Source organism: Chlorocebus sabaeus, chromosome 1, assembly GCF_047675955.1.
Source record: "Chlorocebus sabaeus isolate Y175 chromosome 1, mChlSab1.0.hap1, whole genome shotgun sequence".
Classification (NCBI taxonomy): Eukaryota; Metazoa; Chordata; class Mammalia; order Primates; family Cercopithecidae; genus Chlorocebus; species Chlorocebus sabaeus.
The window spans coordinates 120,293,920-120,317,543 of NC_132904.1; the positions used below are offsets into that span (position 1 = coordinate 120,293,920).

General features: G+C 38.8%; 1 pseudogene; it reads left to right on the top strand.

Annotated features, from left to right (window-relative positions):
• The first annotated feature begins 17,515 nt into the window (after positions 1-17,515).
• On the top strand, positions 17,516-22,933 carry LOC103248730 (olfactory receptor 8A1-like; annotated as a pseudogene).
• The last annotated feature ends 691 nt before the right edge of the window (positions 22,934-23,624 follow it).

The window sequence follows — 23,624 nt, forward strand, 5'->3', positions numbered from 1 at the left end:
TTGCTGCGTCCTTTCAACTCCAGTTTCTATTTAAGTTTACAGACACTGGGACCAATCTCCAGGAAGAGTCCTCGCAAAGGCCAGACCCAGTCCACCTGTGCCTGGAGACTTAGGGTTAGGGTCATCCTGGACAGAGCAGAAGGGTGGGGTGGTCTTCCCCAGGACTTTAGTACTTGACACTGAGGACTCAGGAGAAGTTCGGACTGCTCATCCAGATTCAGCCACTCACCCTCTTCAGCCCAGAGCTTCAGTGATGTACCTTTTGGTCCAGCTCTTATCTTCACTTGTTCAGACAGATTGGCTGCGGAGATATCACAGATGAAACACTAAGCACCAGCCCGCTACGCCCTATCCCGATGGCAGCACTGGAGCCTCGGCTGCCTCAGAACTCTTTCTGAGCTACAGAACATGGCATTTGATGGAGGCTGTGCCCTGAGGCCTTTCTCTAGCTTGCAGAAAGGTGACAGCATCCTTACCATTATCAGTGACAGCCGATGATAGGAGACTGAGCAGTTTTATTTTGAGTTTAGAGATCTGGGGTACTGATTAGAAGTAGAACAGCAGAAGTTCACCTGGGATCACAGCCCGAAATATACCAAAGTTGTGCTCATACCCTTGATAATATTTGAATGGGCTTTTAGAAACATGCAAATATTTGCTCAATTAACATTTACTCAGAAATACACAAAGCGTTGTGCAAAAACAATAATTTACCATTTATTGCGCACTTAATGTATACTCAATGCTTTTTTCATCCTAGCATTATGCACTGACCTTAGCATGCCAGGATCCAATACCATTTTTCATATAATGCTTCATTTTAATTCTACCCCAAATTCTATGAGCTGGGTTTTATCACCCTCATTTTAGAGATGAAGTAACTCCCTAAATGTTACATTACAAGGCCATATTATAACTAGGTTCATCTTACTCCAGATTTGGTGTTCTTAATAACTGAGTTTAATACCTCCCTGTAGAAGATAATGAAGTATGTAAAGCCCAGTTCTTGCCTTCAAGGCTCTGACCATGTCTTGAAAAAGACGCTAGAACACACATAACTAAGCAAAAGCATGCGATAACATCCAGAAAAGGTGAAAACAAAATGCTAGGCCACTCTGGTGGAAGACATTCAACCTATCATTTATATTTCAGTTCACTGCTGAGCTGCACAATACCCAGTCCAGAAGACAAACCAACCTGTCTTTCCTTGGAATTTGAGCTTTACAGTAAAAATCAATCTCCATTGGTTAAGAAGAGTTTTTTTCCAAAATTGCTAACTTGTTGGGGCTCCCCTAGATGGCCCCTGTCCTCTATCGTTGCTCTTTCCAGTCTTATTTTCAGCTTTCCTCAGGCTCCCATCCCCTCATCGTGAGCCTGAAGGCCTTGTAGTTTGATTCTCCTTCGTCCCACGGGGTATTTGCTTTCTTGTTTTGCTTGCTTTGCTCTTTTCATAACTTCCCTCTCTTATTACGAAAGTCATCCCTTCTGTGTCCCAGCCTCTCAGAGCCTTGCCTGAGCTCAGTGACAGCTAATTATCATTCTTGGAGCCCCATACATTTGAATCAATATTTAAAAATCATCTGATCCTGTGGTTCATAAACCTGGCTGTGCAATTGAATTAGATAACTCCATGCTTATTAAAAGTATGGATCCTGCTGCCCCATTAGCATCCCGAGGCATGGGGTTTTATAACTTGTATTTCTCACCCTGTTGATCTGGGTATTTAGACAGGTGTGGGGTTCTCTGGCCTAATCCTCTACCCTGTGTTTTCTAGGCAGGAAAGTTGAAGTCCACCAGTTAGAGTTGGTTGGTGGTGGAGTCCAGAATAAAACTTGGGTCTCCAATCTTTCCAGTTACATTGTCTGGAAGAAATTCACCTGGCCTTTAGTGTGGCTGGAATGTAGAGTACAGGAAGGGATATAATTGTGTATCAACACTGGAACAGCATCCCAGGTTCCTACTGTGGAGAGACTTGAATGTCATGACAGAAATTATGTATGCAATGTGAATCCATTACACCCCTGGGAGCCAGTGGGTAAATGTCTCCCTTTTCTGTATCTCCAGTGGTTCTTTCCTCTTAGTACATCAAAAGACCTCAGAGGAGCTAATCCTAAATTCCCCATTAAGGTAACATATAACAGAACGTTTTATTGGTTTTCCATACTTCTGTGTTTTTCTCCCTCTCTTCCCTGGGATGACCTCTAAAAATAAGCTATCTGCAAGCAAGGCCTTGTCCCCAGCACAGCTTTTTGTGGAAATCCCAGCTAAGGTACTCCTAAAACAGTATTTGGAGCAGGTTTCAACAAAATGTTCCTTACTTCACCTGGGAGGAAGCATCCTCACCCAAGGCTCTTTGATTCCAGGACAAGAAACTAAATATGAATCACTAAATTCATCAAGGACCTGAAATTATTCAGCACCATGTTACAGAGAATTTTTATGTCTTGAGCATGACCTATCAAAATGCCTAAATACCAGAAGGAGTAATCTCAAATAATTATCGCCTCACACCTTGATAGGGATTAGCCACGACAAATCCTGTGGTACTTTGTTCTTAGATCTCTTGTAGCTCTACTCACAATGTATTACTGTCCAATCCCTCCATGAACTATAGCGATGCTAGGAATGTTGTAGTTTTATTCACTTTTTTATCTTTAAATCATATAGCTCGCAAAATGCTCATTAATCGCTAATTCTCAATCTCCTCATCTGTAAAATGGGGACGATGGTGATAATTCACAGTGTTGTTGTGAGGGTTAAATTAAATCTTGAAAGTGGAAGAGCCAAGCAGAGTGGTTGACAAATGAAAGAGCCCTGATAAATGCTATAGAAAATAGACATAAACAAATATGAAATGTATATATTCTAGGAATGGCGTGAGGGAAAGAAAAATCTTGCTTAAAGCTAGATGAGCCTGAAAGAGGCAAGATAGGGTCTGCCATAGGGCAGAGGAAGAGAGCTGACAAGAGTGAGAGGAGCTTTGGAAAAATACACTCTTCAGACTTTAAGGCCTGTCTCTCCAACATAACCCAATCCACAGACAATATCAGGCCCTTGAGTATATAACCCTGTCCCTACTCGCTGTCCTATCACCAATGACTGTTTTTCAAATATCCACATTCCACCACACCACAAAAGCCAAATTCCAAAATCAGGTAAGGGTTTCTTTACAGTCTCCCGTTTTCTCTTCCTATACCCATCTCTAGTCTCCTAGTCTTAGCAAAAATTCCTCTTCCCCAGCATTCACAATCTTAGTGCTTACTTTCCTTCAATTCTATGTCAAAACTAAGTTTTCAGGAAGAATCTCACAAATGTATCCGCACACAATCTACTAAAACTTGCTGGCGGGCGCCTGTAGTCCCAGCTACTCGGGAGGCTGAGGCAGAAGAATGGTGTAAACCCGGGAGGCGGAGCTTGCAGTGAGCTGAGATCCGGCCACTGCACTCCAGCCTGGGCGACAAAGCGAGACTCCGTTTCAAAAAAAAAAAAAAAAAAAAACTTGCTGGGGACAATCCACATTCTTCACCTTCCTCAAGGCAGTTTTTAAAATGAAGACAAAGTCTTTAGCCAAAAAAAACAAAAACAAAAACAAACCAAAAAAAACATCTCTAGTTATGAAATTTCAAACAGCACTCAGTTAATGAGAGGTACATTTTGGTCAGGATAAGGCAGCTGAAGTGGTGGCATCACAATTAGAACCCCATTGGCAGCTGTCTGACCTCCATGCATCAAGTTGATTACCACCCTTCTCTCAGTCCTGTGTGTGTAGTGTGTGTCTATGTGTGTGCACGTGTGTGTTTTGTGTATAAGTGCTGGGTGACATCTGAACATACCTCAGAACTTGCCCCTCTGCCACATGTGGAATATATTTTAGTCACTGCTCAGAAACAAGAGGCCTCAAGTGTGACTCTTATACCTAGAAATTTGCCGCTCCCTCAGTGATTATAAGAAACCTCAATCCTTGCTCTCATTCCCACTGTAGTTAACTCACAGTTTAAGAAAATAAGTCATTACTACAAGCATGAAATGAGTCCCACAGGAAAGGTGCTCCTTAGGGCACAGAAAGCAAAGACTCCAGCTTCATTAAAAGTTGACTTTCCTCCGGGAGCCTTAGAGGATTCTTGTTTGGATGATAGAATAACCAAGAAAAGTTCTTCTGGATGTATGTCATTTTAAAGCCTGTTGCCATGGAAACTACGCTTCAAAATCCTCTCAACTGGGGCTTTACTAAAGTCTTGTTCCCTGAGGAGCAGATGAAGCCCAAGCAGGAAGCAGTGTAGGAAGAACTATTCTTAACTCTGTTCCTTTTGTTACAGAACTGCCCTCCTTCCAAAACTTGAATTTCTGTATAGTGCTTCTTTGTTTTATTTATTTCTATGTTTTCCTATCTTTTTAAAATTACATTCTAATTTGTGTGATTTCATATGTGATTTCACATGAATATGAGTCAATACAATGTTTCTCACACACATTCATTAACCTTCAGACTTCTGGTGGCACAAGGTTGGACCCAACTGCAGCAACCATCACAACACACCAAGAAGACCAAGTCCAAGTTTCATAAGAAGTTATAAGAAGTTACAGAGCCCGATCAGAGAAAAAAGATGGCAACTGAAAGGTCTTCATTTGAAATGGCCTTCATTCGCTCCTGAGAAAGCAATCTCAGCAGTAATCTGTTTCTGCATTATACTTCATCTCACTTTGCTTTTCTTATTTTCAACTCATTGATACACAAACCTATGCATAAATTATACGTGTATTTAATATAGAATTCTAGAGTTAGATGGGACCTTGGAGGTCTATGTCGGGAAATAATTACCATGTATAAACACATATGTACCAACCACTGTGTAGGAAGTTTTATATACATTATGTCATTTGTAGAATATGAGTAATCTGCACAAAGTACAAAGCTGACATTTTAAAAAATATCACCCAATGATATTTTAGTATCATTAGTACTAAGAATACTAATACTAGTACTAATGTTATACTTTGTAAGTGCTGACCATGTGCTGGGAACTATGCTAAATGCTTTACACCTATTAATGGCATTCATTTTCACAAGTTGTATTACATGGGCACTTTTATTATCCTACCCTGCACAAGAACATTTCCTTGAATTAAAGAAATCAAATCTGTTTATCTGTTAGTTGTGACAACCTTGTCTCTTTAGGCCTCGAGTATTTGTAGTGATAGAGGATTAATAGATTTGCTAGATTAATGGTTATAAAGAAAGAATCGAGAGGGAAGGCCAAGTGTCAAAGTTTACTAAAGTCTCAACCCCAGGACCCAGAAATAAGGAAGTAAAGAGAGAAATAAAGAGATAGAATTTAGACCTGACTTTCATGTGCTGAAAGGACATATAAGAGCAAATGGTCAGTAACAAGTCATCAGTGTGAGACAGAGCTGAGAAAAAGATATCAAGACCCATATTGAGAAGTCATGTAAATAAAAGTGATCGCAGAAACTACCAGTCAAGGGTAAAGGCTGGAACCACATAATTATCCATGATCAGTAAAAGGGAAGGAGAAAACTGTTAATAAATTTGTCAGAGAAAGCAAATATGGTACCCTGAGCAGGCTTTGTAGCAAAATAACCTGGGATCTCATTACATCTCCAACTAGCCAAGCAAGCTTACACTATTTGGACCTCAGTAACTCCATCTGAAATCAGGTATGTTAGCACCTAGCATACAAGATTGTGTGAGGATCAACTATCACAGTGTTCAACAAGTAGCTTCGAATTAACAAAGTGTTATAGACTTACTGAAGTGTTATTACTACACATCTTTTTTATCCACATAGTCTAATTCATCCTGTTTTAGGAGTTATTTACCCCAGCCACAACTACCTTATAAGCTACTAAAGTCAAGATCATATGTTCGGAGCTGGTGGCTTATACCTGTAATTTCAACAACTCAAGAGGCTAAGACAGGATGATTGCTTGAGGCGAGGAGTGTGAGACCAGCCTGGAAAAATAGAGAGATTTTGTCTCTTAAAAGTAAATAAATAAATAAATAAATAGCCAGGTGTGGTGGCACTCATCCGTAGAGTCAACTACTTGGAAGGCTAAGGCAGGAGGATCTCTTGAGCCCAGGAGTTGAAGCCTACAGTGAGCTATGATTACACCACTGCACTCCAACCAGGGTGACAGAGCAAGACCTTGTCTCTAGAAAAAAAAAATCGTATATGGCTTAAAAATCTAGTCAGAGCAAGATGGCTGATTAGAGACACCTGACTGTCATCTCTCCCACAAGAAAAGACCAAGACAATGACAAACAGCTAAGACTAGACTGGAGTGTCAATGTGAGAGCACCAGAGTGCAGGAAGGGAGTGGAGACGCATCTGTGATGATGGAAAATCCAAGAAGGCAGACTGCATCCATATCTCCCCAGTCCAGATCGGATTGGCCCAGAAACAGGAGGGACTTCTAATTACAGGGAAAATACACAATCCCAGGCCAGCAAAACAGCTGTGTACTCATGTGCTGGACCTGAGAAACAGCCCTGGAAACCAACCATAGGCCAGCCAAGCAGACTTGTGCCCATATCACAGGTCTGAGAAACAGTCTCACGAGCTGCCCCTGCTAGATACACCCCAAGGCTGAATGAGCAGCTGTACACCCATGTCCTGAGCTGGAGGAAGAGCCCTGTGGGCCACCCCCAGCAAACACTCACACACCACAGCTGAGAAGCCACATGATGGTCTGGGGCCGAGAAACACCCCTATGGGCTGCCTCTGGCAGACATGTCACCAAGCTGGCCAAGCAACCACATTTGAATGCACCCATCAAGAGTAACAGTGCCATGGCCTCAACTGCAGCAAGGTAGACCCCAAGTTAGTTGGCCCACCAAGTGCATGCACATGTCCCCAACCTGAGAAACAGCCCAGCAAACCCACTCCTGGCGAAGCCGTACCACTGCTGCCATAAACTCTCACAGCCTAGGCTATCAAGAAACTCACAAATGCCACTAGTGTGGATTACAGCTGAAGAAACTACACAGAGACCACACTATTGGGCTTACCTAGATCCAAGGCCAACACATTCCACTGAACTAACACCCCAAGACTCATTTATAAGAAATTATACAGAGACTACACTATTGGGTTTACCTAGAACCAAGGCCAACACATTCCACTGAACCATCATCCTAAGACTCATTTATACAAATAAGACTTTTCCTAAGAAACCTACTACATAAAATTGGAAAAGGTGACTTTTCCACCAGGTGTGTAGAAATCAACATAGGGACGTATCAACAACAAAAAAGCAAGAAAACACGTCACCTCCAAAAGAAGATAAGAATTCTTTAGTAGTAGACCCTAATCTTAATGTATAAACTGCCAGAAAAAGAATTTAAAATAATTCTCCTAAGGAAACTCACTGAGATATAAGAGAATACATCTAGACAATTCAACAAATCTGCAAAAATGATTCATGATTTAAATTAGAAATTCAACAGCAAGACAGATATTATAAAATAACCAAACAGAAAACCTAGCGCTGAAAATTTTGTGAATAAAATAAAAAACACAATTAAGACCTTCAACCACAGACTAGACCAAGCAGAAAAAAAGAATCTCTGAACTGGAAGACAAGTATTTTGGAAAAACACAGGCAGACAAATTAAAAAAAAAAAAAGAATCAAAGGATTTATGTAACATCATTAACCAAAAAAACGTCCATGTTATGGGTATTCCAGAAGGAGAAGAAAGGGAAAAAGATAAGGAAATCATATTTGATAAAATAATATAAGAAAACCTCCCCAGTCTTGGCAGATAGATGGACATCCAGGTCCAGAAATCTCAAAGAACCCCAGATACATTTAACTCAAACAGATCCCCTCTCAAGTACATTACAGTCAAGTTGTCAAAAGTCAAAGACAAAGAAAGAATTTTAAAAGCAGCAAGATAAAAGTATCAAGTTACATATAAGAAAATCTCTATAGGGCTAACAGTGAATTTCTCAGCAGAAACTTTGTGAGCCAACAGAGAATGGGGTAATATATACAAAGTAGTGAAACAAATAAAACTGGCACCCAAGAATATTATACCCAGCAAAGCTATCCTCCAGAAATGAAGGAGAAATAAAATATTTCACAGACAAACAAAAACTAAGGGAATCCATCACCACTAGACCAGCCTTACAAGAAATGCTTTAGGGAATCTTACATCTGTAAGTGAAAAATGATAACTACCATCATAAAAACAGGCAAAACTATAGAACTGTTACACAAAGGAAGGAATCAAACCTTATCACTACAGAAAACCACTCAACTGCAAAAATATATGAGAGAGGAAGTAAAGAACAAACAATATATTAAACAATGGAAAACAATAAAATGGCAGGAGTAAGTCCTCATCTATCAACACAATTGAGACTAAAATATTTAAAAATCAACAAACAGCTGTTTTTTTAAAAAAAGAAACAAAGTTGACAAAGTATTAGCTATACTAATAAAAAAGAGGCAACACCAAAATAAATAAAATTAGAAATTAAAGAGGAGATGTCACAACAAATACCGCAGAAATATAAAGGCTCATTAGAGACTATGGTGCGAAGTACACACCAATAAATTTGAAGACCTAGAGGAAATGCAAAAATTCCTGGACACATATAACCTACAAAGATTGAACTAAGAAGAAACAGAAAACCTAAACAGACCTTGACAAGTTTTCACAGGAGTGCAAGAATGGTTTAATATACATAAATCAATAAACTTCACATATCGCATCAATAGAATGAAGGACAAAAACCACATAATCATCTCAATAGATGTAGAAAAAAGCTGTTGATAAAATTCAACATTCCTACATGATAAAAACTCTTAATAAATTGGATGTAGAAGGAAAGTATCTCAATATAATAGAGGCCATATATCCCAAACCCACAGTTAACATCTTACTGAATAGGGAAAATTTGAAAGTTTTTTTCTCAATAACTAGACCAAGACAATGATGCCCAAATCTCACCACTCTCATTCAACATTGTACTGGAAGTCCTAGCCAGAGCAATAATGCAAGAAAAAGAAATAAAGGACATCCACATTGCAAAGGAAGAAGTCAAATTGTCCTTTTTTGTAGATGACATATGTTATATATATAGAAAAACCTAAAGACTTTACTAAAAAAAACTCTTTGAACTTATAAACAAATTCGGTAATGTTACAGGTGCAAAATTAATAAGTAAAACTCAGTGGTGTTTTTATACACAAACAATGAACTACCTGAAAAAGAAATCAAGAAAGCAATCCCATTTGCAATAGTGACAAAAAATTAAAATACCCAAAGATAAATTTAATCAATGAAATGAAAAATCTCTACAAGGAAAACTACAAAATCTTGATGAAAGAAATTCAAGAGGATACAAACAAAAAGAAAGACATCCCATGATCATAGATTAGAATAATTAATTTTATTAAAATGACAATATTGTCCAAAGCAATCTATAGATTCAATACAATCCCTATCAAAATACCAATGACATTCCTCACAAAAACAGAAAAAAAATCTAAATTTTTTTTGAAATCACAAAAGACCCTGAATAGCCAAAACAAGCCAGAGCAAAAAGAACAAAGCTGGAAGTATGATCCTGCCAGACATCAGAATATGCTACAAAGTTGTGGTAACTAAAACAGCATGGGAGTGGCATAAAAATAGACACATTGACCACTGGAGGAAAATACAGAGTTCAGAAAGTAATCCACATATCAACAGCTAACTGATTTTTTGACAAAGACACCAAAAGCACTCGTTGGAGAAAGGGCAGTCTGTTCAGTAAATGCTACTAGGAAAACCAAGTATTCTTATGCAGAAGAATGAAACTAGACCCTCACCTCTCACTCTATACAAAAAGAAATCAACTCAAAATGGATCAAAGACCTAAATGTAAGACCCAAACAATTAAACTACTATAAGAACCCATGGGGGAAATGCTTCAGGACATTGATAAAGGAAACGATTTTATGAATAGGGCCTCAGATGCACAGAACAAAAACACAAATAAACAAATGAGATTATATCAAGTTACAAAGCTTCTGCACAGTGAAGGAAACAATCCACAGAGTGAAAAAGTAACCTACAGAGTGGAAGAAAATATTTGCAAACTACTTATATGACAGACAATTTATGTTCAGAATACACAAGGAACTGAAACATCTCAATAGTAAGAAAACAAGCAATCCAATTAAAAAACAAGCAAATGATGTGCATGGACATCTCTCATAAGAAGGCATATAAATGGCCAACAGATACAAGAAAAAAATGTCCAACATCACAAATCATCAGGAAAATGCAAATCCAAACCACAATGAGATATCATCTCACCCCAGCGGATGGCTATTAACAAAAAGACAAAAACTAACAAGTGCTGGTAAGGATGCAGAGAAAAGAGAACTCTTCCATACTATTGGTGGGAATGCAAACTAGAAAACCACTAAGGAGAACAGTATGGAAGTTCCTGAAAAAACTACAAATAGAATTACCAGATGATCTAGCAATTCTGCTACTGGGAATCTATCCAAGGAAAGGAAATCATTATATGGAAGAGACATCTGCACCCTCATGTTTATTGCAGCACTATTCACAATAGCCAAGATATGGAATCAACCTAGGTGTCCAACAACAGATGAATTGATAAAGAAAATGTGATATATATACCTAACGGAATACCATTCAGCCATAAAAAAGAATGAAATCATGTCATTCACAGCAACATGGATGGAACTGGATGACATTATGCTAAGTGAAGTAAACCAGGCACAGAAAGTTAAACACCACATGTTCTCACTCATATGTGGAATCTGAAAATAGTTGATCTCAAAGAAATGAAAAGTAGAACAGAGGATACTGGAGGCTGGGAAGGGTAGGAGGAAGGGGGTGATAGGCAAGGATTTGTTAAATGATACAAAATTACAGCTAGCTAGAAAGAATAAGTTCTAGTATTCTATACCACTGTAAAATGACTATAGTTAACAATAATTATAATTTCAAATCGCTCAAAAGAGGATAGTAAATGTTCCCAACACAAAGAAATGATAAATGTTTGAGATGATGGATATGCTAATTACCCTCAGCTCATATATGCATTAAAACGTCACTATGTACCCCGTGAATATGTAAACTATTATGTCAATTTTAAAAATGTAAATTGAAAAAGAAAAATACCATATGTTCAAATACTACTCAACTTACACTCCCAACACTGAACACAATGATAAATGTATATATTGTTCATTAATACTTACTAGTTTCAATAGAAAGAAATATATATATGGTTCAATAAAAGCCTAGATTTTAAAAATGATAAATTAAGGGATATATTTATGTTTTTCAAATACTGAAGGAGCTTTTTAGAGATTTTTTATAAATAGCTATGTGGCTAAACCCATTTTCAAAAAATTTGTAAATCATGTAGATTATACATAACTAGTTTTACCATAAGTAGAATTGACATTTTGAATATGCAAATGATGACTCTGAATTGACAGTGATGCTAGGTGGTGTGTGCCCATTGGGTGTGACTTTCAAGGTCAAGATACTTACAGATTAAAAGGAGCTTCCTGATATTTTGAGGACTAAGAAAGGAAAGTTACTCAGTGACAGAAAGAGTTGCAAAGGCTTCTGAAGTTAGGAGCTGCCCAGAGCTCAGTTTCATCATAGCCCACAGTTTGGAGCTCTTAAAATAGGAATCCATTTTTAAGTGACATTCATCTCAGGAATATATGTGCTATAAAAAGCAAATTATACTAGGACTTGCAATGTAAAATATATGATTTCAAGGTGTATTAAAGGCACATCATGTTCCAAAATTGTGCTAGAGAAGGAAAATGTAAGGAGATACGGTCTTATTTAAAGACTATTTGATGGAGTGGGGGTTATTCTAGGCATTTGTGGGAATGTCAATTGATTTTAAAAACAGTAAGCCTTAAACATAAAGATTCACAAATCTTATAGAAAGCAACAGAGTTTCCTTGTTGGATAGAGATGTTTCAGAAATCCTAATTACAGCATGGTGGAGGCTGACTGCTATTTTCTGACATCTCTACAGGTCAGGAAAGCCACAAAACCTCTCTGTAAAATATTGACATACTTTTTTCAAAGCTTTCTCTAGGGAACCTTTTTCTAAAGACTTCTTGTAATCAAGAGGCAATGTGATGTACTAGAAGAAGCCAGGCTTATGTGTCTAAAGATCTAGTTGTGCAGCCTTGGAAAAGTCAAAATGTTTTTTAATCTGAGATTTCCTCTTCTGTAAACCGAAGTATCAAAACCTGACTTATCTGCTTTATGATATTGTACGCATCACACTTAATGGCTTCATCTCTGCCCATTATGAAATATTGAACTTCCTCCAATTTCCAACCTCATCTTTCTTATCTCCTCATCTCATAATTTCCTGGAGTAATTCCATTCATTCCTATGGTTCAAATATCACCTATTGATATGTTAATTTTAAGTTAATTACCTTAAGTACTGAATTGCTGAAAAAACTTACAAAAGACTCAAATCATTTATGGTTAGAAAACAGCTTTGTTAGGGGTGAAGTGTACATTACAGCAATAACAGGAGAAGCGTATGTATTTAAAGGGATCCAGAGATCTCTGGAGCAGGCTCATGTGCCATCTCATCACTGTGTTGCACAAGATGCACACTGCCACCAGATCTGGAACCACCACCAACATATGTAGGAAGCCTCTTGGTACCAAGAAGACCAAAGTCTGCTACTTTTATGAGATGATCTTGTAGACGGTCTACCTATGTGACCAACCTGAATCATGGAAACCTCCTAGGCTCTGCCGAAAGCAGGTGAAATTATTTTTATTATTTTATGAATATATTCCAATGATTATTTCTAGACAATGTTGGTAAGCTAGTACTTCCTGCTCCAAAACTGTTCATGGACTCATGGTTATAGAACATCATTTATCTTTAATAAATATACTTCTTCATAGCATTGGTCAATGTTCAATATCATGCCCCAGGAAACTCTGGAGATAAACATACAGTCAATCCATACTGCATGAGATTAGCTCATGCTAGACAATTGACAGTTGCCAAATGTACATGTCTAGGTCTGACTTGGGTCCTATATCTTTAATAGATTAACATCTCCACTTGAAGATCTCACAGGAAAACTAAAACTCAGCCAGGCAAAATAAATTTATCTCCCTAAAATGTTCTTCTCCTGTTTGTCTACCTAATAAAGGCATAACTTTTTTAGCCTAAAATCTGAATGTCATCCTGCATTCTGCCATTTTCTCACCCTCTATAATCCAATCAGTCAACAGATTCCGAGAAGATACTTTTTCAGGTGCCAATTCAATTTGCCCGATGACCGATTTATCAAAGTTATTTCTCTTAATTATTTACCATTAGCTGCCTTCTTATTTCTTATTAGGACACTTTCCAAACATATACAAAAGTTATAGTATAACAAACCTCCATATATTCATCACCAAATGTCAACGATTATCCTCATTTTAACAATCTTGTGTCATATATTTCTATTAATACATATTTTTTGGCTAAAGCATTTCAAAGCAAGTCCTAGATACAAGATTATTTCAAATAAAAATAATTCGGCATGTGTTTCTAATATATATGCCTATTTTCCCTTTAATGTAATCATAATACCAGTAAGTAAACTGGTTTTAATGAACTGGAGAAGAATGTGGGGCAGAGAGAGGAATAAGATTATTACTTATCATGTGCTAAGCACTCAATGTTATTATTAATTTTTCAAATTCAAGAATGTATTTCACTCAAACATATTCCCCTAGAGCATATCTTCAAACTTATTTTTGTTAAGGCTAAATTCAGTAAACATTTTTTTTCATAAAGTGTTATTATTCAAATAATGAACTCACTTTTCTACCTTTCTATTTCTTTATTCTCTTTGTTTTTCTTTATCAAAGATCTTCTCAACTTTATCTTCCAACCCTTCTATTTGAGCTTAATTTTTATTTTGGTTATACTATTTTTAGTTCAATAGCACTTTTCTTAATTTCTCTGATTTTTTTTCCTGTTTGTTTTTGCTTTGAAGATGCAATAAGAGATTAATTCAAAAATGAAATTTAAAATCAGATTTCAAAATATGCAAACACCTCAGGACAGCCAGCTTACTAACTTTTATCCATTTGGAATCACTATATCACATATAATCCTCCAGTTTTATAGACAATGTCTTTTCCACTCACACCCTTCCTTGCCAGTCATATTTTAAAATCATAATATCTAATAAATAAAAATGATATAATTGGTAATCCTACCCAATTGCCCATTTGTCCAGTAATCTATCACCCTTAACTTCTTGTTTTCTACTCAACAAGAGCACTCAGTTCACTTCATTCAAGTAATTTTTTAGAAGAAAGTTTCAGTTTGTATTTTTGTATGTGTTCTAGTCATTCAACAGCAAAGGTGAAATAAAGATAAAGTTGTCAGAAGTCACAAAGACAGTAATAACAATTATATCTAAAGATAGAACTTAAACTTCCTTTTTTTGTTTTGGTCCAGTTATTTCCAGGTAGCTTTGCCATCTACCTATAATGTCTGTTGGTTGCATGTTTCCGTGTGTTATGCATAAATTGACACTGAAGTTGAAAACTGTAAAAAAGTATACATTTAGAAATAGAAATCAACAGTATAAAAATAGAGGGAATAACAAGCAATGAAAGTGGTTGAGATTATTCAGGAAAATCAAGTAGAATGAGAAGACCATGGACAGACAGAAGCTTGGAGACCCCAACATCAAAGAGCACACAAAGATGGGGGAGCCAGTGAGGAAGCGTGTTCCCCACTCACACCCAATCTGCAAAAGCTCCATATTCTGTTTCTAAGTCCGCGAGTCCTAATCTTCATCTGACATTAATGTTATCTGGGCTGCTGTAGCCACCAAAAAAAGAAGAGAACATTTTTCTCATTTCCTATGTTGCATGCAAAATAAACTGTATCCCCAGCTTAGTTATGCCAACTCTTCAAGATACAAAATTAACAACCAAATGTAACACAATCTTTTTGTTCTTGATATGACCTCCCTATCCAAACAGAATTAAAGATACTTATTATTAACCCAAAACTTGACTTACCAGCTATGATTTTTTAAAAACCTGTCATTCATTAGTTTGTTACCATATGTAAAGCAAAAGTGGTTATTTGGCATCAATAATCAAAGAGCTACATCTCTTTCTTTTTGATTTTTTAAATTTAATTCTTAATATATATACCCACATATATATGCATAACTTTGCATAAATGGGAATACATATGTGACTTTTTGTGAATATGTGCATGTGGTATGTGGTATAAGGCCTAAAATTTAGGCCCAACATTATGTGATGCGTTGACATTTGGGGGAAATTAAGAGAGCCTCAAATGGCCTCACCACAAGTCCCCTCCTGACTCTGGTCCCACCCATAAAATGTACTAGCCAAACAACCCTCTTTATCGTGGAGATCAGGAAGACATCCCTGCTTATTCCTGCCTGTCCTAGAGTTTCAGTTTCCTGCTAGCCTGCAGAATTATTCAAATAAACCAATTCTATCTTCTCATAAAAGCCAGCGCCGCCCCACCCTCTTGACACCACAAAGCCTTTTCCCACAGCCCCTGGTTCTTCACCCTGTTTCTTAGTACAGCGCCTGTGTAGCCCTGCATGGCAAAATGTTTTCTTCCCCTGGGCTGTGAGTATCAATGACTAATAAACTTCTGTCCATTGCTGAGTGTTGTTGTGTTCAGCCCTCTTGATAACCATAGGGCAGGAATCCTTCTTTCTCAAATGGAGTGAGTAGAAGATGATAAAAATATTACAGCCTTTTTGAAAAGTCTTTTTAAGGACATCCTGCCCACAACACAGATACTACAGAGGGGTCTAAAACAAGCACGTTTTTCAATGATTTCCTTAATATCTGACTACTTTCAGGCAAGTTCCAGTGATGCTGATATCCTCATATCTTTCCTAAAGTGAGGCTCAAGTATCCATAAACAATGCTTTTACCCCAATTTATGCCCGGAACTCTAGTTGTTATCTGACTTCCCCCCACATTTTCTGGGTCCTCTACTATATTGGACTACAAACTACAAATCCAGTTAAAAGTCAAAAATAAAACCCAATGTCTGAATGACAATCCACGTTTAAAAAGCATACTAAAAATTGAAAAAAATTCCGTATTTATTATCTTAAAGAATCCTTAAAACAACTTTAAATTTATGATTTCTCTTTATTTTACAACTAAGGAAATTGACATGTTACTCCATAAAAGTTAAAACTGAGATTCAAGGGCTAGTCTTTTAAACATAAATACCAGTCTCTATCAACCATGCCACACTACCATTACCTGAATTTGGGATTGTAGAGCCATATTTTTTGTACCCTGGCAGGCATTCGAGGATTGCCCAGATGAAAAGAGAGAATTAATTTCTGAAGTAAGTTACATCAGCAGACTCAACTAATGAAATAGGTTGATTTTCACCTCTTACACTATTTGCCCAAAAGTTCTCAACGTGACTACACAGTAGAATCACCTGAAGCTCTTTTTAAATCCTGATTCTTGGGCCATACTACAAACCTATTAAATCAGAAATTTTGAGATGCACCTTGCCAGCAGTAATGTTTAAAGTTCCTCAGGTGGTACCAATGGGCAACTAAGGTTGAGAGTCACTGTTGTAGGTGGTAAAAGCTTCAGGTCTTGGCCCTTTTTCCTCTCACATTCTTAGTTTCTGAAATCAAGAAGACTCTGGTTGGTTCAACTGAAAGGAGAACGAAGGGTCGGGCCCAGTGACTCACGCCTGCAATCCCAGCACTTTGGGAGGCCAAGGTGGGCAGATTACGAGGTCAAGAGATCGAGACCATCCTGGCCAACATGGTGAAACCCCATCTCTACTAAAAATACAAAAATTAGCTGGGCATGGAGGTATGCACCTGCAATCCCAGCTACTCCGGAGCCTGAGGCAGGAGAATCACTTGAACCCAGAAGGTGGAGGTTGCAGTGAGCCGAGATCACGCCACTGTACTCCAGTCTGGCGACAGAATGAAAGTCCATCTGTCAGAGAAGAAGAAAGAGAGGGAGAGGGAGAAGCAGAAGCAGAAGCAGAAGCAAAAGCAGAGGAAGAAGAAGAAGAAGAAGAAGAAGAAGAAGAAGAAGAAGAAGAAGAAGAAGAAGAAGAAGAAGAAGAAGAAGAAGAAGAAGAAGAAGAAGAAGAAGAAGAAGAAGAAGGAAGAAGAAGAAGAAGAAGAAGAAGAAGAAGAGAGAGAGAGAGAAAGAAAGAAAGAGAAAGGAAGAAAGAAAGAGGAAGGAAGGAAGGAAGGAAGGAAGGAAGGAAGGAAGGAAGGAAGGAAGGAAGGAAGGAAGGAAGGAAGGAAGGAAGGAAGGAAGGGAGGGAGGAAGGAAGGAAGGAGAAGGAACAGAAATGAGTCCAGGACTGCTCAAGCAAGGGCAGATGTTCCTGCCTGGCTTCAACAGGCAAATGCACATATGACCTTTCACAGGGCTCTTCTTTTCCATTCCTACAAACATCCCACCCAGAGCAGAATGACTGTCAAAAGTCATTCTACAGTGACAGAGTTCATTCTCAGTGGATTAACAAAGCAGCCAGACCTCCAGCTCTTTCACTTCCTCCTCTTCCTCAATATCCATATGGTCACCATGGTGGGGAACCTGGGCATGATCATTCTAATTTGTCTGAACTCTCAGCTTCACACCCCCATGTACTACTTCCTCAGCAATCTGTCATTCTTGGATCTCTGCTACTCCTCCATTACTAACCCTAAGATGCTGGTGAACTTTGTGTCAAAGAAAAACATTATCTTTCATGCAGGGTACAGGTCATAGTTCTACTTTTTCCTGTTTTTTGTCATTGCTGTTACATGCTGACGGTGAAGGCCTGTGACTACTATGTTGCCATCTGCTGCCCTTTGCTTTGCAACATCATCATTTCTCATACTACCTGCTCCCTGCTGGTGGCTGTGGTCTACACCATGGGACTCATTGTCTCCACAATAGAGACTGGCCTCATATTAAAACTGCCCTATTGTGAACTCCTCACCAGTCACAACTTCTGTGACATCCTCCCTCTCATGAAGCTCTCCTGATCTAGTACCTATGATGTTGAGATGGCAGTCTTCTTTTTTGCTAGATTCAACCTCAGAATCATGATCTTAAGAGTTCTTGTTTCTTACACCTTCATTCTCTCCAACATCCTCCACATCAGCACCACTGAGGGCAGGTCCAATGTCTTCAGCACCTGCAGCTCCCACCTTGCAGCTATGGGGATGTTCCATGGATAGACTGCATTCATGTACTTAAAACCCTCCACAACCAGTTCCCTGGCCCAGGAGAATGTGGCCTCTGTGTTCTATACCATGGTAATCTCCATACTGAATCCCCCAATGTACAGCCTGAGAAACAAGGAGGTAAAAGCTGCCGTGCAGAAAACACTAAGGAGTAAGTTTTGTTGTAGATGTAATTATTTATCTTGAGTTGCCAATCAACCCAATATGATGTCAATATAGGAAAGAAGCTCTCTGGAGATTTACAAAACCATAAATGACTTTCCTTCCAATTTTCTAGTGGTCATACTTCTAGCAGTCTTCTCAGATGCATTCCAGCTGTTCCTAAGAGTGTCCTCCAGCATTGTCCCACCTGTATCTCCAGGTGAGAATCGTTCTCATCTTAGAACCCATGTGAGTGTACTGCTGTGATACAGCCCTCATCACCCACTGCTTCCTGTAAATTGCAGTAGAAGGAGACTTTCACAAGAAGTGTCGAAGAATTCTTCCCTTCCTATATTCAGAAAGCATACTCCTGGGAGTCCAGAAGCAAATTACTTTTTCTCAGTCCTCTCTCTTCCCTGGTTCTGACCAAATGTTCCTTAGATATACTGACCCCACCCACCGCAGTCCTTCACCATAATAAGTCCTTCCTCTTCCTTCTTTCCCTTCCGTATTTCCCTATCTCCTATCATCAGTTATCTCATTTCCACTCAGTATCTTCCAGTATCTCTGTATCTCAGTATCTTTAGTATCTCATTTCCACTCAGTATCTTCAAAAACTTCCTTGAGTAATGTTAAATAAAATTTTATCCCCATATGGAAAAATGTAAATAAGATCATTGATTCTTGAATATCAAGCTAGATCACTTACTAAAATGTCTGTTTGACTTTAATCTGAAACTCTTTAGTCAATTGTCCTGTGATATTTCAACTGATAAAGGGCAAGACATTTTACAACTTTATAAGGTAACAGTTTTGCATAAATTGATAAGTCATTATAATTTGTATAGCTCAATAGAAGAGTTAACTCTAAAAGGAATATGGTTGTACTGCTCTGTAGGACGTTAACCATTCATATATCTAACAAGTAATCTTATTTCAGCATGATTTTTCTAACTACATGCAAGTATGTGTTTGATTTTGTAGACACATATACAAAATGTTGTAGGTATGTCCCCATACCTTCAATGCTCTTAGAACTAGCTTCTTTGTCTTCCTGGTGGCTGCCTTATTAATAAATGAAATGTAATTTTGACATGTTCTAATAATGAATAAATATTTAAGAGCTGAGCTTTATAAAATTCATAGTAATAATATGAATGGTTAACATGTATTGGATGCTTAATTCAAACCAGATGTTACTGTTTATATGCTTTATCTCATTTAATTCTTAATGAAATAGATTCTGTTGTTAACTAATTTTACAAACGAGGAAACTAAAATTTAGAGATTGGTAATTTTCTGGCATTTACAGAAGTGATAACCCCAGGAAGCAATCCAAATTGTCTTATTCTAGTTGCCAAATTCTTAGCCAATTGGTAATCCGTTTCCTCTGAGCTTATTGTTTTGCCATAAACATGTGCTTCAAATTTCAATAGCTCCTTAAAAATAACTTCAGATCTTTTCCTTCCACTGTCTGCCCACAACTTCCTCCCTTTAGAGATAGCCTCTTCCTTATAATCAGGGCGGGAATACACTTCACTGCAAAGTCTTGTGTCTTGCATCAATAATTGTCTTCCTGCCCTCAAGGATGTATTTCTACATACTGCTGCCTACCCTATCACCCTGACCCACTAAGTCCAAAACCTACAGGTTGACACTGGTGTGGCCCACATTTAAAGCAAGAGTTGACCCCTGTACTGTACTATATATTTTAAAATCAATTCATGCCATGTCTTAATCAATCTTCACAATCCTGAAAGAGTGTATTATTTTTCTATTTTACATAAAAGGAAGCTGGGGCATATGTAACTTCTTTAACTCAAGTAGAGATCTTTTGCCTTTAAATTTCAAAGTTCATCATCTTTTCAATATTCTACCTGGCCAAGCTTCTCCTAACTTTTCCAGAAGACTTATGGGTATAAAAGAAAATTCTAACAATGATATTGAAACACTTTGGGAAAAGATTGGGGTCACAGAAATAAAGTTTGTGCTAAATGCAAGGCAGTTTGGAGGAATTAATCAGAGCCCAGAGCTAAACATCCCTGGGACAAAGAGTTCCATGAAGGGGAGCAATCCTAGCTGAGTCTTGTGTCTCCAATTTCACCCCCAAAAAAACAAAATGAAGGCCTTCAATGCATTTTTTAAAAACTCAAACCAAATTCCACACCCATTCCAATTAAATGTGTGGCCTGGCCCCAAAGCACTCCCCTTCCCCACCACCTCCCACACCTCAGTAATGAGAGGGCAACATAAAACCACAGGGCTCCACTTATTCAGGGCCAGCACAGGGAGAGTATCCTGGCACCAGTCCCCGGTGAAGCCAGCATCTGCATCCTCATCCAGCGACCTACTGAAGAGCAAACCTCCCTATCATTATCAGTGTTCTGGCCCACAGCCTGGCAAGATATTGTAGTCCCTTCTTGTCCCCATGGCTTTGCTTTCAGTTACCCACGGTCAACCATGGTCAGAAAATAGGAGAGTCCAGCACAGTAAGATAATTTGAGACAGAGACATTCACATGGCTTTTATTAAAGCATATTGTTATAATTGTTCTATTTTATTAGTTGTTATTATTGTTAGTCTCTTGCTGTGCCTTATTTACAAATTAAACTTTATTATAGGTGTGTATGTATAGAAAAAAACTATTCATAGTTTCAGGCATGAAGTCTGGAAAGGTATCCCCTGCTGATAAGGGAGGACTGCTGTATTTGGAGAATTGTCTTGTGCTCTTAACACTGATCTTCCCAATACTGGAATTGCAAACATCCTCTCCCCAGAGCCAGCTGTCTGAAGCTGTTACATCCTCATTCTGCCTATCCTGGGCTTGCAACCCACTGGCTCTGCACACTGCACACTCAGCAATATCACGTTCCTTACACATGCAATTGCAGAGCACACACTCTCAGGTGCCCGGCTGCCTCACCACACAGGCGCCACCTCCAGGGGCTGAGTCAGGAGTGGCCCCTGGATCTGACAGTCATGTTCATAGGAGCAGGCTTCCCCTTGTTGCTGATGCCCTGATGTCCCTAGTGGTCCACTTTTGAATTATCACCCACGGTTCAAAAAATCTGTGTCTGAAGCATGTATTTTGGAGACCAAAAAAGAAGGGACCAAACAAACTGTGAGAAAGTTAACATGACTTATTATCGTCTCTATAATATTCAATGAAAGACCTAGAAATAAGCTATTTTATCTTCAGGTTTGTTTCTTATTACCTTGAAAAATAACATTTTAAATCATATGGATCTTGGAATTTGGGCCACAATAATCCTTTCAGGGCTCAGAGCTTCAAAAGTTCTTAAGCGAGGCATTATTCTCTCCAGTGGCTTTCTGTTCCCCACCTCCAAAGCGCTAATTACACATGACTGGTGCCCAACACTGCCTGGCACACAGTATGTGCTGGATAAATGTTGCTTCTGTTTCTGCTTTCCTTTCCTTTCCATCTCCTTATAAACCCCATCCAAACCATTATTACATGTATAATTTGGAGCTCTCAACTACATCCACTACAAAATCTTACTACAGAGAAAGTGGCAGAGCACAGATGATTCTCAGAGCAGTGAAACTACTCTGTATGATACACTAATGGCGGATACATGTCATCATACGTTTGTCCAAACCCACAGAACGTACTATAGGCAGTGAGCCCTGTTGTAAATTACAGACGCTGGGTGGTGATGTGGTGTCAGTGCGGCTTCATCAGTTTCATGACAAATGGGGAATGACGATAGTGGGGGAGGCCGTGCATGTGTTGGGGTAGGGGGTATGTGGGAACTCTCTGTACTTCCCTCTCAATTTAGCTGTGACCTAAAACTGCTCTGAAAAAGAACAAACTCTTAAAAAAGAGAGGAGAGAATGTGGAACAACAGCGAGCTGGGAGACCTGGCCCTCTTTTCTCTTGTGATGTGATTTGCATACTAAATTATCCATGGAGGGAGCCCCAATCTCATGTTATCTGTTTTTTCACCACAAAATGAGGACTGCGTCAGCTCCTGTAGTTTCTCCTTGTGGGAAATGGTAATGGGAAAGGCTTTCTTCCTGCTCCTTCTCCTTTCCTTCAAGACCACCTCCAGCCTGCACCTAGGCTCAAAATCCAGGCCATAAATCCTCTAAAAGATGTCACCTATCCCAGGTTAGATATCAACATCAAAATTATAAGAGCCTGATGCCAAAATGCAGGTTAGCTGATGCCACCTACGGCTGGCCTGTCTGGTTCAGTAGCTGTGTGGAAGGAGAAGAACTCCCAGAGCAGAATCCAGAGTCAGTGCATTTGACTGGCCTGGGGCAGATGGCAGAGTGCTGTTCCATTCCTTCCATGGCTCAGCAGGGCCCCGCAGAAAACCTGGGCACAGGAAGTGGCAGACAGTGCCTGCCAGATGCAAAAGTTTCTGAAGAAGTGAAGCGTGGTCTCCAGAAAATTCCTTATTGGTTGTGTTGCAGCTCTCATTCTCCATTTCTGCAGAGCACTGATGGAAACGAGTGTTCCTGTTCCAGAGCTTCCTATTAGGAGTTCTTTCCCAGTAACTTCAGCAACAGGCAGTCTGCCTTCATGGTCATCCCAGGTAGGAACTTCCCAGTGACCACAAACATGATGAGACTGGTCAAGACAAGATAAGTTCTGGTCTCCCACCTTAGATCAGCAGTCTCAAGATTCTCATGCCATTAGATAGACAGCAACAGAACATAACATTCTCTGCTTCATTTGAGTTTCTTTTATTCATCTTGTAATCTTTCCTCAAATGCTCAATGATCCCTAAATGTTTTCTCAAAACTAAGAATATCCTTAGTTTTCTCTAATTTCTCCTTCTGGGAAATGACTATAGACATTGATAGCCACTCAGTGGGCTTGGGTCATGCATGGAAACTGGAGGATGTCACTCATCATGGTTCATGTGGGCTATTTTTTGGAGGAACACCAATTTCAGCATCTCTAGGTCTTTCCTTATAGGCTGGTAAGTCTCCCCAGAAAGGAGACCACAGTCTCCTAATTTATGGAGTAGAGATAAAGTGGCCTTAATAATGATGCCAGCGATATTAAGAGAGTTCTGTGATTAACTCCAAGAGTTTCACATAATCCCTGTCTTTTGAGCTCAGTCCTCTTACCCTCTACTGTGCCTTGTATCCAGAGTCCAGGGGCCCTCTGATTCAAACTCCCTAAAGAGTAAATTTTAAGACTTCTGTCAGACTTGGGAAGGGCA